The sequence below is a fragment of the Barbus barbus genome (assembly GCF_936440315.1).
Source record: "Barbus barbus genome assembly, chromosome: 42".
Lineage (NCBI taxonomy): Eukaryota > Metazoa > Chordata > Actinopteri > Cypriniformes > Cyprinidae > Barbus > Barbus barbus.
The window spans coordinates 9,633,067-9,652,784 of record NC_136720.1 but is presented as its reverse complement, the minus strand read 5'-3'; positions in this window follow the sequence as shown (position 1 = coordinate 9,652,784).

Sequence of the window (19,718 nt, the reverse complement as noted above, 5' to 3'; positions counted from 1 at the left end):
TCCAGAGTATCAGGGATGGAGGAGCAAATGTGGCTCTTTACAAGTCTCTCAAAAACCTTCATGACTATAGATGTGAGGGCAACTGGGCGATAGTCATTCAGGCAAGAGGGTTTATTGTTCTTTGGCACAGGGATAATGATGGATTTTTTGAATGAGGTGGGAACCACGGCGGTAGCAAGGGACTCATTAAAGATAGAAGTGAACAAACCAGCGAGCTGATCGGCGCAGGACCTCAGAACACGGCCGGTTATCCCATCAGGTCCGGCTGCTTTCCTGACGTTCACTCTCTTTAGCGCCCTCCGAACCTCATCCTCCGACACGGTGATTACAGGATCATCGCTGCTCTGCCTGTTGCTTCCAGACGCGCTGGTCGGCAGAAACGCGCCACCGCCGTTGCCATCGAAGCGGCCGTAGAAGATGTTTAACTCGTCGGCCAGCAACGGATCTGCTCTCACCTCCGCGGAGGATTTGTTTCCGAAGTCACAGATGGTCCTCAGTCCCTGCCACATCCGTCGAGAGTCGTTGAGCTGGAAATGAGACTCAATTCTCTCTCTGTATCTGTGTTTGGCGGCTCTTACTGCGCGTCGGAGAGCATAGCACGATGCTTTGTACTCGCTCGTATTCCCAGACAGAAGAGCCTCATTGTAAGCGGCGGTGCGTGTGTTAACCGCGGCACGGATTGTTCTGTCCACCCACGGTTTCTGATTGGAGAATGTCCTTATCGTTATTGTTTCTGTAGCTTGCTCGGTTAGCGTGTTTACGAAGCTTAATGCTACATCCGTGAACTCGCTGACGTCAGAAGAACTCGCCCGGAACATGTCCCAGTCGACGTCATCAAGCGCCGCCTGCAGCATAGTCTCTGAGTGGGAGGACCAGCGCGTCACTACTCTCTGCACCGGAGGTTCCTGAACGAGCCTTTGTTTGTATCTCGGTGTTAGAAAGATGGCGGCATGGTCCGATTTGCCAAAAGCCGGTAGTGAGCGGGCTTTGTAGGCATCCTTGAACTGAGTGTAGCAATGATCCAGTGTGTTTGGTCCTCTAGTTGGACAGGATACATGTTGGTAAAAGTTCGGCATGACCTGCTTGAGGTTGGCTTTGTTAAAGTCCCCCGCGATGATGAAGGCAGCGTCAGGATGTTTGTTAATGTGGCCGCTGAGCACATCGTGAAGTTTAGACAAAGCCAAACCAGTGTCCGCCTGTGGTGGAATGTACACAGCAGTAACAATGATCGATGAAAACTCCCGGGGCAGATAAAATGGGCGGCAGATAATGGAAAGATGTTCCAGATGAGGCGAGCAGGAACGCGACAGAATGGAGATATTCCTGGGGTCACACCATTTCTTGTTGATCATGAAACATACTCCTCCACCCCTGGATTTACCGGCCTCTGCTGTTCTGTCCGTCCGAAAGACAGAGAAGTTATCACTCGGCATTACAGCAGTGTCCGGGACCGAGGACGAAAGCCACGTTTCTGACAAACAAAGGATGTTACAGTCCCTAATGTCCCATTGGAAACTAATCCTGGCTCTAAGATCGTCCATCTTATTCTCCAAGGATTGGACATTAGCGAGGAGAATGCTTGGGAGAGGAGGACTGTGAGCCCTTTTCCTGAGTCTGACTCGAATTCCAGCGCGCTTCCCGCGGTGTTTCTTGATCCGTCGCCTCGGGGGGGTGTTGTTTATCTCCGCGTTCCGAAGAATCTCCAGAGGCCACGCAGGATTCGTGGATAAAGTGTCCTGAAACAGGTTGGTGTAGCGGTTTCCAATGTCCAAAAGTGTTTCTATGTTGTAGGTGATCAGTGCCGACGTGAGATATGTAAAAAGAGAAAGTAAAACTAAGTAAAAAGGAAGGTAGAAGCAAATTCTCAGTGGAGCGAACCTAACGGCGTCCGAACACAGCGGCGCCATCATGAGTACGTATTACTGTGGAATTGAATGCAAGCGAATGTACACGCATGCTTAACCAAAAGACAGAAACCCCCATGATCTCAATCGCTTCCAGTCTCTGCGCTTTGATGCATTGGCTATAATGTCTTATGTGATTGTGAATACACACCATAAAGTGTGGAAATGTGAGTTTCATTACCATCTTATAAAGCGTCAACCCCATTGGTCATGAATGCATCTGAAGCGCACGGAGGCGGCTTTGGGCCCTAAAGCATGTTTGTGAGGAAACCAACACCGATGCAACAACTCCAAAAGTGCAATTGGTTACAGCTCGGCTCCATTTCATGCGCTTTCAGACCACACGTAACAAGTTAATGTACGCTTTTACTGTGTCAGAGTGGAGATGCCATTAAACAGAAGAGCAGGGAGAGACATGTGATTTATCTGAGAGACGGTGAAGTGATTTCTGTGGCAGAAATGTTTATACTTACTGAGGCAAAGCAGGTGCCACTGTCATTTCCTATCAAGGGGTGGAAATGTACAGAAAATAACGAATTTACCTTAAAGGTAGGTCTCACATCTGTCAGACTGTGCGTGTGTGTGGTGGCCTGCCAATATATTAGCTGCAGAGATTTTATAAATAACTTGTGACTGTCACACATGCAGACATTAATACATACATGAATACATACTGTCATAGAGGCCCTTCAACCTTCTAGCCAAGAAATGTACAGCTGAAGTAACAGTAGACAGGCCGTTGCCTTGCATTTTATGAATCACCAAGGACTGTGGTTTCAGCTAAAAATCTTCTTTACTACAGATGCACTGGACAATCAACCAGAAATATTACAAATTCTGTCTCGAAATGATAAAATCCAATTTTATTGATTTATTTATTGTTCTTTAAAAATGTACATGCTACATGTATGTAGCACCTTTGTTTAGACTGCAATTGAAATGCAGTTGTTGCCTCTAAATTAAAATGGTTACAGATAATAAAGTTCAGTTCAGTTTGTAATAAAGCAAATAAACATTTATTTTAAACATTTAAAATTTTAAAATTGTATTATTTTATTTCTCTTTCTTAAAGAGAAAAATAAACAGCTTCAGAAATGGCCAATTTCATTGTAAAAAAACAAAAAACAAAACAGCAAACAGACTCGGTGTAAAATCACGCTCGGTGAATCCCTATTATTTGCTTTTCTGCTAAAGAAAAACTAATCACCTGCATATTTTATGACCTGAGGGTGAGTAAATGTTTGGGGTAAACTATCCCATTAATGTTCATTGTCACCTTGCTGAATAGAATTGTAAATTTCTTAAAAAAAATTTGTAGTATTCATATTATGTATCAGTGTTCATTCAAACAAAAACAAAAAGTATGTGTACACTTTACTTACAAATGGCAATTAAATCAAACTGATGCAATTTGTACACTTTATACGATATTTCAAGGTCAAACAGTCAAAAGTTGCTCTTCTGGACACTATGTTATTCAAAATGTGAAATTATATGGCAAGAGATTATTTTCTATGCAAAATACTATACATGTGAGGCTTGGTGTTGTTTATGTGGAGTCAAGTGGGCTGTAGCGCTCTAATTTGACTCTCTACTTCACTTAATGTTTTCTATTCTTTCATTGTTTGCTCCATCCTTTGCCATTGTCCACTCAGCTGACATCATAGCGCTTGTCTTTGGAGTGACTCTTATTTCCTCTGCTATTTTTTTCTAATTCTCACTAGAAAATGCTCATACTCAATATTCTCGTAAACCCTGATATCTGATAAAGAATTATCAGAAAAACAAAGTAAGTCTCTTTCAAGTTTTACCCAGACAATGGAAAACAGCTGTCAATAGCACCACTACCACTTCTCTACATTTCTCACACCTTTTCATAAATTAATATTATCCACAATCTCAAATGATCAGCAGGAATTCACACTCACTAAAGTTATAAACACACTGCACGATTTTCGGCTGTCCCAGAAGAAAGATTGACATTGTGAAACAATCGTGGAGATTTTTGTGACCGTGGCTCCTAATCGGTGCTCTTATGTCATACAGTGAGAGCGGTTCAAAGGCTGCCATTTTCATAGATACAGCATGCCCTGCGTTCCATTCGTAAGGGCTCATCCCTATGCCCTAATAACCTTCAAAGGGTTTACCCTCCGGAGTGAGAGCGTTGACGGGTGTAGTGGACCAAACAACTGTTTCTTGAAGTGCCCTTCTGCGTCAGCATCCCTTGCCCACACAGAGGCACCTTCAATATGGAAAGAATCAGCACAAAGGATCATGGGGGCCCGAAGTGTCCATCAGTTCTACCCTTCTAAATTCTTCATTCTGAAGGGCCCTTTGAAGTGGCCAGTTTTGAGCACTTCTGTTTGGAACGACCTTTCAATTTGGCGGCCATGATTGCTTTAACTCCGAAGTGCTCTTTGGAACGATCATGATCAGTGATCATCGCACAGTGTATTTGCTGGTACGATCCAAGTTTACTGACCAACCAATAAAAATACGACATGAAATCAACATGAAATGGCGCTAAAACATAAAACTGCTTACCTCAAGCTCTTATCCCTTCCTCTTTCGCCACTTCCACTTTTTTCAGCACACATAAAAAATACAACTACTAAAGTGTGATTTATCACACTCACGCTCTTTTTGTTTCCTACTAGCGCATGCTGATGACATTTTATTCTTTTATAGTAACGTGTGTCATATTGTATGAGTCAATAGGTGTCATAAACGTACAGTCTACACACGTCATAGCCAAGTTTATTAGATCCATGTCGCACAGTATGACATGCAGTGATCTTATATTTACATTTAGTTATTTAGCAGACACTTTTATCCCAATAAAACTAATCAAAACCAACAAAAGAGCACCAATATGCAAGCGCTATGACAAGTCTCGGTTAGCCTAACGCATTACAAATAGCAAGTGTTGTTTTTTTTGTTTTATTATTATTATTATAAAGAAAACAAGTAGATAGAATAAAAAAGAAAGCTAGTGTTAGAGGGTCAGATAGATACAAAGAAGGCTAATAAATACAAAGATAAAACAGAATAGAGAGTGCTAGCGTTAGAGGGTCAATAAAGATGGGAGAGATGTGTTTCAGATGTGACTCAGCTGCTCGGATTGAGTTGGGCAGGTCATTACTGTAATTAAATTACTTATCCACTGAAAAAGTAAAGCAAGGTATTACTGCTCATTTTTAGGTAATTCAATTACAGTTACTTATAAAGTACTTGCGTTACAGTAAATAATTTCAACAGCTCTAAAATCAATATTGAATTTGAAATCTAAATTTACCGTCTAAAGATAAAATTGAATGCAGCGTCTTTAACCCCACCAGCGCATTCACTTTCAGCAATTCCTGATTAACAGAGAAACCTTAAATACTCGGATACAGATACTGTAAGTCTAAAATCAGTCGAATCTAAAAAGGGCCTACTTTTATTTGTGTACACTGACAATAACAACAAAACATTGTGCTTTTGCAAAATAAACAAAACAAACAGGGTGCACTTTCTGCCATCTAGGTCTCCGTGAGCAACTTTCTACGCATTATAAACTCAGTGAATATTTGACACAGATACATGAGAAAAATGTCTATAGAAAACTTGTGTGTCTACTTTTAAATGAACGAATTCAAATTGAAAACAAATATTCCTGATTATGTAATCCGTATGAAAGCGAGGTACAGTTTTTCCCGTATCTGAAAGCTTGAAGTGTCTAGTTTTAAATTGAACAAATTCAAATCGAAAACGAATATTCTCTGATTATGTAATCCTTGTGAAACTAAAGCGAGGTAAAATCTTTCCCATATCTGAGCTCATTATATGCAGTCACCTGTGCGCAAACACCCTAATCTATATACCAAAAAATAGATTAAAAAAATAAATAAAGATTTGTTCAATTTTCATCGTTTTTGAAAGAAGTCCTGCTGTGAGGACTTTACCTCAGAAGAACAGTGTGATCTGACACGGCTTTATTCAGCAGAAAAGATCATTTCTGTAATTTATTCTTACCTACATTAGTTAACGTGTTATTTTTACATAAACCTGTACGGATTTTACTAGTTGGGCTTTTCCCGAATATCTTGCCAAACTGAAATGCATTGTTTAACTTTTCTTAACCTTTTTTGTTATTCAGATATTTTGCGGAGTATATCTATTTGTTTACCAAAGAAGGTTATATTTTTTTTATAAAAATGTTTAAGTATTACAGTTTTTTTAAAGCTAAAAGGCTAAACTATTCTATGTTTGACTCAAATTGAAAGAATAAAGAGTTTAATTTCTATTAAGGTTTATAGGGATTTTAAGATGTAGCCTAATTAGCGATTTGTATAGTTAAGTTACTTATTGAGTAACTAAGTTACTTTTTAGAGTAATTAGTAAAGTAATTTAAATACAATAAAATACAATATTTAAATACAATATTGATGATGTATTGAGTAATAGTAATTAATTACTTTTTGAAAGTAACTTACCCAACACTGTTTTGTGCCTCTTTGGGATGGTATAATAAAGCGACATTCACTTGCAGAACGCAAGCTTCTAGAGGGCACATAGGTCTGAAGTGGTGGATTTAGTAAAGGGGTGCAGAGCCAGTGGTGGTTTATAGGCAAACAATCTTATATGATTGCTACAATCGTGCAGTGTGTTTTGGGCTTAAGACCACAGACCGAGAAGTTTCAGACAAGTCAGAAAATGCGTGTGTGTGTGTGTGTGTGAGAGAGAGAACACTATAAAGAACTCTGAAATTACACAATGCTAATACAAATAGTTAAGCTCCATTCAGGAACCTAGTGCACTACCTACCAAGACAAGAAGTTCCTGACATAATCTGTTCCAAAAGGTAATGGCATCATCCTATTTTTTTGAAGTTAACTAATTAATAATATATTACATGTATTATTTGCAAAGAAAGCAATCCCAAAAATACACTACAATGAAACCAAAGAAGAAGAAAAAAATGTAGATAATAAGATTCAAAGATAATAGACAGGTGAGAAAAATGTCAACTTTTGTTGAAAGTCAACAATGTTTATTGATAAAGAACAGAACATATCTTCTTTCTCTCTTTCTCTCTCTCTCTTTTAAAATCTCATCCAATGTGCTAAACGAGTTAGATCAATAGTAATCTAAAAGTAATCAAAAAGTAGTCAGACTACATTAACTAATATGTGTAATCCAGAATATGTTACTTACTAAAATTTTCGTAATGCAATCAGTAATGGACTACACTTTCTAAATAATCTACCCAGCACTGGTTATAGTTATCATCCTTGGTGTGAATGACCATTACTTTCTTATTGAAAGGCCCTATGATAATTTTTAATTAGATTTTTAATAAAATCATTGTTGTTGAGGCTCTTGGAATAGTAGTTGTTTATTAGCATGATGCCATATGGCCATAGCCGTCTATTAGTGTAGATAATTGATGTGGAAACTTTAAAAACCATTAAAGCCCAGTAAACACAAGCAAGACTGTGTTCAAATGCGTGTTCATATCCTCACAATCTCTATCCAAACTGGTTTTGATTAGTCAATTAAAGAGTTTGTTTGTCAGCCATGCAAGGATCACTTTAGGAAATGGTGACCAATCAGAAGAGAGCAGATGATTCACTGACACTTCGCCAAACATAGGACTCATAGCTGTTTCTATGGTAACACAGAGCGGAGGAGAACGCTCATAGAAAAATATGCGTCAGCTGCCATCTGAGGGTGTGAAAGATACATACACACAAATACGCATGCAAAACACATATATCAATGTGTGATCTGAAAGGTGACACGTAATGTAGGCATATTAACTTTGCAATTATCTGTAATCAAATGGTAAACTACAAATAAACAAATGCTAGATATGACAAATGTCAAGTGGCACACTATAAATAAAATGCTGGACAGTTAAGCACATAAAATTAGATTTTCTGATATATGAAAATACTTAGTTGTAACAGTGTTGCATGAGAAAAGCTATACAACGGTGAGCGTGATTTCACCAAGATCAACATGCTCCTGGATCAACATCCTTGTTCATCCTGGAACGTCATTCCAATCAACCAATCAGAATTAAGGGATAAGTCTATATTTTTGGACAATAATGTTAATGCAGGATACACAAAAGATGTTGATCCAGGAACACGTCTTACTTGGCAAAATCACAGCGACCACAAAATATATAGCCAAATTATTATTATTTTTAATAATATATTTAAATTTTTATATAATTTTTAAATATATTTAAATATATTTAAATTTTTTATATTTAAATTTTTTTAATAAAAATGTAAAAAAAAATACATTTTTATATATATATATATATATATATATATATATATATATATATATATATATACATATAATATTATAATTATTTGTTATCTATACTATTAGTTAAAATACAGGAAATAAAATTATTCTAATACATATTATTACAATATGATACAATAAAAGCATTCTATCTATCTGATAGTGAGTCAAAGATATAATAAAATTGGAAGAGACTGTGCTTCAGTGTAAAACACTACACCTTGTAATAGAGCGAAATAATACACTGTCATAAGTGTGTGTGTGTACGTGCAAGGGAGTATAAGGGAAGTTCAGACCTCTCTAATTCCTGCTGAATGAAATGTCAGTGCGTGGCGGGGGGCTTTTTAACTCTCAGCGGTGGGGCTCTTGGTGTGGGGGCAGCAGGGGGGGTAAAAGGGTCACAGTGTGTCTAGAGTTGGTGTAGGGTTCTTTGTTAGCCGGATCTGGACTCCTGAAGTCAGTCAAAAGACCCACGTGGGGGGTCCAGAGGCAGAGACCTGCAGAGATCAATATACCTACAGGGGGTCTATCCTCTCATAGACCCTTTAAATCCATCACACACACACTTATCCTCACTAGCTCATACAAACTCATGTAAAAGTAAATTAATTTGACATTTTCTCTCACACACTCGTTGACTGTTTAATGTAGAAAATAAATACTGCTTCTAGAATGTTTATATATAACGATGAAACATACTGTAAATTAATTATCAGTGCATTATAATCTGTTGTCAATAAATCATGTAATAATCTGTAGTGATAAACCATAAACCTTAGAATTAACAGTAGCTCAATGAATATGTATTTCACCTTATCGATGTTATAATACTTTTACACAGTGATTTTAATACATTATAATTACAAATTATACATTCATGTAAGGAAAATCCTCAATAGTTTGGCATTATCTTTTATTATGACTTTTACAGCCTTAAAAAATGTAATGATATTTAGGAAATAAATCATTCTTTCTTTGTTTCTTTCTTTCTTTTACTTATGTGTCATTGACCTTATCACAAATACATATAAGATATTATAAATATATAATGCATTAAAATAACTTGTACAACAATATAAATACATGCTTTATAGATTTTTTAAACAAACCTTTGTGCTAATAGTATCATTTCTCATGTGAACAGCTGTGTGTATGCAGTGAAATTAATCACTCCATAAGGACCACATCAATAAAGCTCATGGATTCTTTGCGCAATAACAACTGTACACCTTGTAGACCAAGGGCATGCACACACACACACATGCAAAATATTCAACACACACCCATACATGTAGTCAAAATCAGGTGTGAAGCAGGTATCTTTCATTTCAAGCATTTAATTGGAAACACAGAGGCTGCACACGCATTTATTAGATCTCATACACACACACACACACATACACACACGCACACCCTGGGGAAGTGCAATACAGCAAAACAGGGTTTTTTCAAGCTGTGTAACTGACCCCTCCATCTGGTGCAAAACAGGCTGTTCACGTCAGGCACCATTTCCCCTTCCTATTGTACACGAGCCCAGGGCTACTGTAGACTGCGTTATTGGACCATAAGCTTCTAGAGATGGATAATCTATAAAATAGCTCCCCGCTGGCCCCAAATAACCCTAACACAAACACACACACACACACACACACACACACACACAGAGGTTACTCTTTAAAGAGAGAAAATTAGAGCAAAAATGCATTTGTTCACACATCTTTTATGGATATTTTCTCTGGATATTCTTGATATTTTACACTATTGCTGTTTTAAGAGAATCAATTCTCACTTAAAATCACTCACTTTTTTTTGTGAATTAACATTATGATAAAAGGTCAATTCAATGCAATAAAGAAACAAGTAATAAAAATATGTGTTGATTTCTATTTCTTTGAGGTTGGGCCAGGCTGCCCCACCCACACTAAAATCTCATTGGATGAGATCATTGATGAAGAGGCATATATTGTCCAAGTTGAATATAATATAGAAAACTGCTCCAGTTCCACAAGGTAAATCATGATAGATAGATAGATAGATAGATAGATAGATAGATAGATAGATAGATAGATAGATAGATAGATAGATAGATAGATAGATAGATAGATAGATAGATAGATAGATAGATAGATAGATAGATAGATAGATAGATAGATAGATAGATAGACTGGCTTTGCTAGAATTTTGAATCAGAAAGAAAACAAGCAGTATCTCCCATTCCTAATGTTAATGAATGCATGTGTTTAGCACAGGCAGAAAGCACCTGCATGGATTAGAGCATTTTCTCAAATCAGCTAATTACGACAGGCTTCTCTGTTCTCTCCTGTAATTAAATAAAATGATCAGGCGAGACAACAGCTCTCCCCGAAATAAAGACCAGAAACAACAGCATCAGCAACAGATAAACACCTGTTACAGGCTAACACACACACACACACACCCACACACACACACACACACGCATGCACACACTCTAACGAACAACAAAAGCAATCTATAAAACCAAAATGCACATTCGCAGCCACAGCGTTGCAAATGAGCGCAGTAAAATTGAACTAAAAGGAATGAAACTACAGCACAGAACGAAATGTCTTCAGCAATAACTAGATGCATTGGAGTAGGTGAATCTTTTTTTCCATATGCTTTATTGAGGCTGCCACTCTCTCTCTCCTTTTCTCTTTCTCTCACCTCTGCTATTGTCCTTCCCTCTTTAATTTGCACCTGTCTGGGTGTACTGTCAGACCGGCCCTACGGGAACCCACAATTCTGTTCGGTAAAATATCCTACATTAGGTTCCTCTGGGGACAAAGAGAACAATCTGAAAAAAAAATGAAAAAAATGAGAGTGAGATGGCGAGACAGAGAGAGAAAATTCACTCAAATTGAGCTTAGATACTCTCCGCAGTCGTCATTCGCCCACACTGTAACTCTCTTGGGCACCGACTACACTCCACCTAACCACAGTTCTCTTGGAGACAGAGTGGACACTTTACATCCAACAAGGGGACAAGACACAGCACAAGCCTGGGAGGGGGGAGAAAAAAAAAAGGTGAAATTGTGTAGATTCTTGGTGATGAGATGCCTGGAAAATCTTGTGTGAGGAGAATGTTTAAAACAAGAAGCTGTTTGACGTTAAGATGTTGAGGATACTGAGAAGCGATAGCTAATGAATAGCTGCTAACTAGCTCACAACACGACAACAAATATAGCCTAGAATGCAATAGTTCACTCAATCACAGATACCTTCACTTGTAAGAGAATGTTCAAACCAAGAAGTAAGACTTGACATCATGATACAGAATGTGAAAACGCGTCATAGTTGCACTTTGGCACATGGTGAACAAAAAAAAAAATTGAACATGGAACTCTTTAATCAGTCGAGCAGAAAAAAAAAAAAAAAACTTGCATGGGGAGAACGTTGGAACTAAGAAGTCAAATTTGACATCATGATACTGAATGTGAAAATGTAGGCTACATTATATCTGCAGATGGCTAACAGTTAGCTGCTAAGTACAGTCTGCAGCACAGCAACAAAAAGGCTAAGCACAAAATATTCACTCAATCCCAAATATCTTCACCATATGAATAGAATGTTCAAACAAAGATGTTGAATTTGATGTCAAGATACTGAATGTGAGATTGTAGGCTACATTATATCTGCAGATGGCTAACAATTGGCTGCTAAGTACAGTTTCCTGCACAGCTACACAATTGGCCAAGCATGAAATATTGATTCAATCCCAAATATATTCACAATATGAAGAAAATATTTGAAACAAGATGTTTAATCATGTCAAGATACGGAATGTGAAAATACAAGTCGTTTGCCCTTTTCAACACAGTAATACCAGTAAATTGCCGTGAAATTACTAGACAGACTTTACCGGTAAATACAAAAATGCGCTGTTCACACACGCAACTAATTTTCCATCTTTTTTTTTTTTTTTATGGTAAAGCACCAATTACAGGTAAATTCTGTGACATCATTCTGTGACATCATTGAATGGAAATTAACAGCTGTGCCTCCCGGTGTTGTATTTGTAAACATGGAGGGGTATACGCAGTCAGTGTTTTTGTTGATGTTTTAATTTTTGTGCCAAACATTCACATTCATGCAGTTTCTTTTGGCCCAGAGACATCATATTAGACAACTTCAAACCAAACTACACAATGTGGAGTGAATACGTCATTTGCGTTAGAATGTTATGATTGGCCCAGAGCCATTGAAGTTTGAATTTCAATGGCTCTGGATTGGCCTGGAGTAGACATCTTATGTCAGCTCGTTCTGAACTCAAACATGCTCATACTGGTAATTTTCATCCTGTGTTCATAAAAAGCGGAATTCCAGAAATTTACTGGTAATGTTATAAATTCTCATACCGGTAAATTGCCGGAACGAATTTACTGCTATTTTTTTAAATAGCAGTAAATTCCTGTTCACATATGAGCTGTTAACGGTAATTTACCGGTAATTTACCAGTAAAGTCTATAGTTGCATATTACATAATAATCATCTGCTAAATTCGCAACAGGATGAACAAGGAAGTGGCCATGGATGAACAAGGAAGTGCGGCTCCTGCTGAAAGCCCGCAACACTGCTTTCAGATCAGATGACGCTCAGGCCTACAGCATATCCAGGACTAACCTGAAGAGGGGCATCAAGAAGGCCAAGCACTGCTACAAGCTAAAGGTAGAGGAGCATTTTTCCAACTCTGACCCCCGGCGCATGTGGCAGGGCATCCAGGTCATCAGTGACTACAAGCCATGCAACTCCACTCCAACGGTCACAGACGTCTCCTTCCTTAACGAGCTAAATGACTTTTATGCTCGCTTTGACAACAACAACAAGGAGACAGCCACCAAGATCACACTCTCAGGAGACCATCAGACCCTCAAACTCACCTCCACAGATGTCTGCACAGCATTGAGCCGGATCAACGCATACAAGGCTGCTGGCCCCGACGGCATTCCTGGACGTGTGCTCAGGACATGTGCAGAGCAGCTCGCAGGGGTCTTCAGACATTTTCAACCTGTCACTCACCCAAGCAATGGTGCCAACATGCTTTAAGTCGACATCCATTGTGCCAGTGCCGAAACACTCCTCCCCAACGTGCCTGAATGACTACCGTCCCGTAGCACTCACACCCATTGTTATGAAGTGCTTTGAGCGACTGGTCCTGGCACACCTCAAGAACTGCCTCCCACCCACACTGGACCCACACCAATTTGCCTATAGAAGCAATAGAAGCACTGAGGATGCAGTAGGCACAGTACTGCACTCGATACTCACACACCTGGAAAACAACAACACATATGCACGGATATTATTTGTTGATTTCAGCTCAGCATTCAACACCGTCATTCCCTCCAAGCTGACCACTAAACTTGGAGACTTGGGTGTTAACACCTCCCTTTGCAGCTGGATTATGGACTTTCTGACCAACAGACCTCAGCATGTTAGGTCAGGCCTCACCTGCTCCACCACCATCACACTCAACACCGGCGTACCACAGGGCTGTGTGCTGAGCCCATTTCTCTACTCCCTCTACACCCATGACTGCAGGCCTGTGCATGGATCCAACTCCATCATCAAGTTTGCTGACGACACCACAGGGATTGGCCTCATCAAAGACAACGATGAGACTGCCTACAGGGAGGAGGTACAGCACCTGGCTGCATGGTGTGCTGACAATAGCCTGCTCCTCAACACCAGCAAGACAAAGGAACTCATTGTGGACTTCAGGAAGAAGAAAAGTGGAACGCATGACCCCATCCACATTAACGGGATGGTTGTTGAACGTGTCTCCAGCTTCAAGTTCCTGGGAACCCACATCTCGGAGGACCTGACCTGGACCACCAACACATCCAGCCTAGTCAAGAAGGCTCACCAACGCCTCTTCTTCCTTAGGACACTGAAGAAGAACCACCTGTCTCCAATCATCCAGCGGAACTTCTACCGGTGTGCAATTGAAAGCATCCTGACCAACTGCACCACAGTCTGGTACGGGAACTGCTCAGCTGCTGACCGCAAGGCACTACAGAGGGTGGTGAAAACCGCCCAACGCATCACAGGGACACCACTCCCTGCCATTGAGGACGTCCAGAGAAAACGCTGTTTACGTCGAGCTCGCGGCATTCTTAAGGACTCCTCTCACCCTGACCATAGACTGTTTAACTTACTGCCCTCTGGGAGGCGCTTCAGGAGCCTCCGAACAAGGACAAGCAGACTCAGGAACAGCTTTTTCCCTACAGCTGTTTCCCTACTAAACTCTGCCCAATGATACCCCCCTCACACACCACTACAAACTCTTCACCCCTCCCCATCATTAAATCGATTAAAAAAACAAAACAAAAAAAACAACCAATCTACACTGAGTACTATGTACTGTAAATTTTTATTTCTATGCACTTTCAATGTTCATTGCACTAGTGTTTATATATCTTAATTTATATCTTATTCATATCCATTTGTAATTATTTTCATAGTTTTTGCTCATAGTCTACATACATTTACTGCACAACCCATCTGTGTAGTATGTTCATATCACCCATCTGTATATCATACTGATAGTATTAAAAACTTGTAAATTATGTCCATAGTACTACTGTACATACATTTACTGCACAACCCATCTGTATAGTATGTTCATATCACCCATCTGTATATCACACTGATAGTATTTAAAAACTTGTAAATTATGTCCATAGTACTACTGCCTTATCTGTATATTTCTGTACATATGTAACATATTGTAGGCACTGTATATCCTGTACCTCTGCTTATTGCACTTCTGGTTAGATGCTAACTGCATTTCGTTGCCCTGTACCTTACATGTGCAATGACAATAAAGTTGAATCTAATCTAATCTAATCTAATCTAATCTAACAGGCCCATAACAATGACCTAACATGAAACCAAATCAATCAATCAGAAAAAATATTCCCTTGTAAAAGAATGTTTGACTCAAGAAGCCACATCTTTGACATCAAGTTAATGAATATAAAACTGCACATGATTGCAGACTAATAGTAACTAGCTACTAAGTACATTTCGTAACATTACTTATTACATTGACCAAGCATGAAAAATTGACCTAGCATGAAACCCTTTAATCTGTCAACCACAAAAGTCTTTACTTGTAGGGGAATGTTCAAATCAAGAAAAAAAGATTAAGATGTTGTTCACACAAAATTAGTTTTTCATAATTTTTTTAATATAAACATGCACTAGATGGACGCCTTTGACCTTTGTGATGATGATTTGTGTCTTTTACAGTTTCTTGCGCATGACAGATTTTATTTTATTTTTTTGTTAACAACTGGTTATTGAATTTTATTCTGTGGAACAGTAGTACAAAACAAAAAAAGCAGCTGTAAAAATTTAGAACCCACCCCAACACATTTCACTCCCTGGTAGACTTAAAATAAAATAATAATAATAATAAAAATATATTAATTAATATTAATAGATAAACAAATAACAATAAATTATTATTTTTTTTTACAAAGAGTTTAGAAAAGAAGACATGTAAGGGTTACGTCGCACCCCCACAAATGTATTATTGGATTTAATGTCTGTGGGTTTAAACAATTACACAATTATTTAATTTTTCTGCATTCTTTTAGGTCTTGTGATTTCTATTTAATGTTTCTGTTCTTTTCATGCTCTATCTGCACAATAGTATGTATAAAGTCTGTCTGTGACTTTTAAGCTGAAGCTTGGCAGACGAGATTTGTAGAAGACAGATGTGTAGAATCGCAAGATTAAGAAAAAAAAACGGAAGAGAGAGTAATTGAGAGACGGGTAGATAAGCATGTGTTGTTGATGTTCCCCCGGAGTGTAACTCAGTGTTGAAAATGTTCTTGAAATAAAACGGACATTATATCTTCCTAAAAGCACACGTGTGGACTCAGTGTGTGTAACAGACACAACATTAAAAGCTGAATTCCATGAATTAACAGTTTTCACATTAGATCCATGTATACGAGAATAGAGAGTTCCATCGAGATAATGTCCAACAAATACACAGTCAAGGTTCGTATGTCCATTGTGTGAGGAGGATTCCAACAGTTGACCAGCAATTTTTTTGCTGCTGTGAGAGCAGCTAACAGTAAAGATCTTTGTTGGACGGACAAGGTGAAGTCCCAAAAGTCATTCATGAAAAAATGGTGCGGAGTCAAACATATCTCAGTACCCAACAAATATGATAGGTCCAGTGAGAGCTGAGTCCAAAAAGGTGAGAGAGAGGGGCACTCCCAAAACAAAATGCAAAAACGTGCCTAAAACTCATTGGGAACAGAGATTACACTTATGAGAAGACGACAGATTCATATAAAAACGTTTCAATGGAGTCAAGTAAACCCTATGCAGCAATTTCCAATGAATCATTTGGTGATTAGGGTTTTTAGAAGACAATTTAAACATACCCCATACCTGATCGGAAAATAAAACATGCACATCCTCATTAAGATCCTTATCCCAAACAGTAGTAATAGATAAAGGTTTGTATGAATGAAGAAGAAAGAGATAGATGACTGAAGCAGAGGAGGGAGATTCCTCAGAAGGAAGGATTAGTTTGCGCAAAGGGTGAACAGGCAGTTGAGAGTTCCAAGGCACCCCATACGCCCGTAGGGCCGATCTAATGCACAAATACATAAAAAAGGAGGTGCCTGGCAGATTGTATTGAGTTTTAAGATTCTGGAAGGATTTTAAACCACTATCATCATAGATATCTCCCAGAGTGTTTACATTACCATGAGTCCATTGCGGACAATGAAATGGAGTACTGCCTAACAAAAGGTTATTATTGTGGAAAATAGGCGAATGCCTATGCCATTTTGTAGCTAGTTGTGAACATCTTTCAACATCCCTCCATGTGGAGAGGAAGTGGGTTACAATGGGAGCAAACCGAGATTTACACTGCCTAAGCGGAACTCCCGAAAAAACAAGATGCATCAATTTATTTTTTCAATTGTATTCTCTGTTTAACTGGTAGCCAGTGCAGAGAAGTTAAAATGGGAGAAATTCGATCGAATTTGCGACTACCAGTCAGCAGCCTGGCTGCAGCATTTTGAACTATTTGAAGGTGTCTAATCGAAGATTGGTTAGCTGCATAATAGAGTGAATTGCAGTAGTCAAGGCATGAAGTAATAAATGCATGGATAACTATTTCAAAATTCTTTAGAGAAAGTAAAGGTTTAACTTTTGTGAGACGTCGTAAATGATAAAAATTTAACAACAGAATTTATCTGTTTATCGAACTTGAGACCAGAATCAAACAACACACCTAGATTTTTCACACATGGGGAGACATAAGAACTTAAGTCGCCAAGGTCAAGGTCACCTAAATCATAGAAATCACTTGGACCAAACAGTACTATTTCGGTTTCATTCTCATTTAGGGCCAGAAAATTTTGTCTAAGCCATAATTTCACTTCCTGTAAACAGGCCAGCAGGACTGTGGAGCTTGAATCATTATATTTAAAGGGCAGGTACAATTGGGTGTCATCAGCGTATAAGTGAAAAGATACGCCATATTTTAAAAAGATGGAGCCCAATGGGCAGCAGGTATAAAAAGAACAATGTTGGAGCAAGAATAGATCCCTGTGGAACACCACAGGAGAGATGTGCTGGTGAGGAAGTGTGTTTTCCAATGCATACAGAAAACTTCCAGTTATTTAAAAAGGACTGAAACCATTTTAAAACGGTGTCATGCATGCCTACAAGATTTTCCAGTCGGGAAATAAGAATTGTATGATCAACCATATCGAAAGCTGAGCTGAGATCTAAAAGGACCATAGCAACAGCACTCCCATTATCTGTAGCCAGCATAATGTCATTAGTAACTTTCAATAGAGCAGATTCAGTACTGTGAAGTTTCTTCTTAATCGGACAACAAAATTAAAAAAATCAGCAAAAAGAGGCCAAACGTACGGAGCAATACTCGAGTGCGACTAGGTTCATGAGCACGTCACGTGACTCCCGCATGACAGATCTTAAAAAAAAAAATGCGTCACTAGATCTTGCGTTTTTCATTTTTTATTGTTTTCATTCCACTGCCATGAGGGGCATATTTTACACAATGGTTGCAGCTGGCTAGCGATTCGCTGCTAGTTACAGTTAATAACACAGCAACAAAAATGACCTAGTATGAATCTTTTCTCTTTCTTTATTTCTTTTTTTTAAGTAAGAGTATATTAAAATTAAAATAAAAAATCTAATTTAATGTCAATAAACGTAACGTGCAATTACATCATGGTTCGTTATGACCAACCACCAGCTGCCAAGTACATTTCTCAAAGCTACGATAAAAATAACTTTGCTTATATAAGGAAAAATCTTTGCTTATTTAAGGAGATTCTCAAACCAATGTGTCAAAGCTGACGTTAATATACTGAATGTAACAATACACATTATGGCTGCACACAGCTAACGGTTAGCAGCGAAGTACAGTTTGCTAAATGACACTGACATTGCTTGCTTATTGTATGCGTCAGTGACTTAGTCACAAAAATCTTTGCTTGCATAAGGGAAATGTTTATTTGACATCAAGATACTAAGTGTACATGTGCGCTTCATACTTGCCGGTAGCTAATTAGCTGCTAAGTACAATTTACAACACTGGAACAAAGATGGCTTAGCATGAAATACATCAGTCAGTGCCTTTTTCTTCCATGCAAACCAAGAAGAAAATATGGAGGGTGTGTTGAAGAAATAAGCAGAAAGCTGTGAGAACAGCCCCATGTTGAGCCCTCCAAGGGTTCTGTGAGCTTTCAGTCGAGTGGGAAAAATGTCTCCTGTCCACAGCAAACAGGTGTGGGTAGGAGGAAAGATTGAAACGTCTTGATTTTCACACTGCTAATTTCATTCAGATCAGCCCAAGCTTTTCGCCACTTCCCTCCGAACGTGCTAATTACGAACTCTCGCTGACGTTAGCGAGGTTTAGAGGCTAATTAACATAAAATCCTACATGTTGTATTTTTACCTTCCTAATCAACACCCTCACACAGACATGTTTTTTTAGATGTGTGAGGGAGAAAGAAACAGAAAGAATGATTTGACGCAATTAAAATGCAAACAGAGTGGGGGGCGACAAGTCTTGTGTATATTGTTCTGAAATATACCATGATTGTGGTTTCTTTCTTGCGTGCTTTCAGCAAAAAATGTCAGAGAACCAATCAAGCAACAAAATATAAACGGTAACCGATCTGAAATCATTTGAAACCCCCACTTACTGTTACCCAAGTATCAATTACAAGCCAAAACTGGGACCTTGATGTGATTGCTGATATAAGCTATTCTCAGTATTGTGGCCTGAATTCCCAGAGGCTAAAATGGGTGGGCTGGAGGAGGCTGCCATATTGGGTGCCACCTGGTAGTGCCAGGGGGTTCTGGGTTATGCTATGGCCTGGCAGAGAGATCCACAGATGGGTAGAGCTTCAGGGTTAGTCAGGATAGCATGGAGAAATGGTACAAAAGGAGGTCTGTGGTCTTGAGACATGCTTTGGGGTGGGA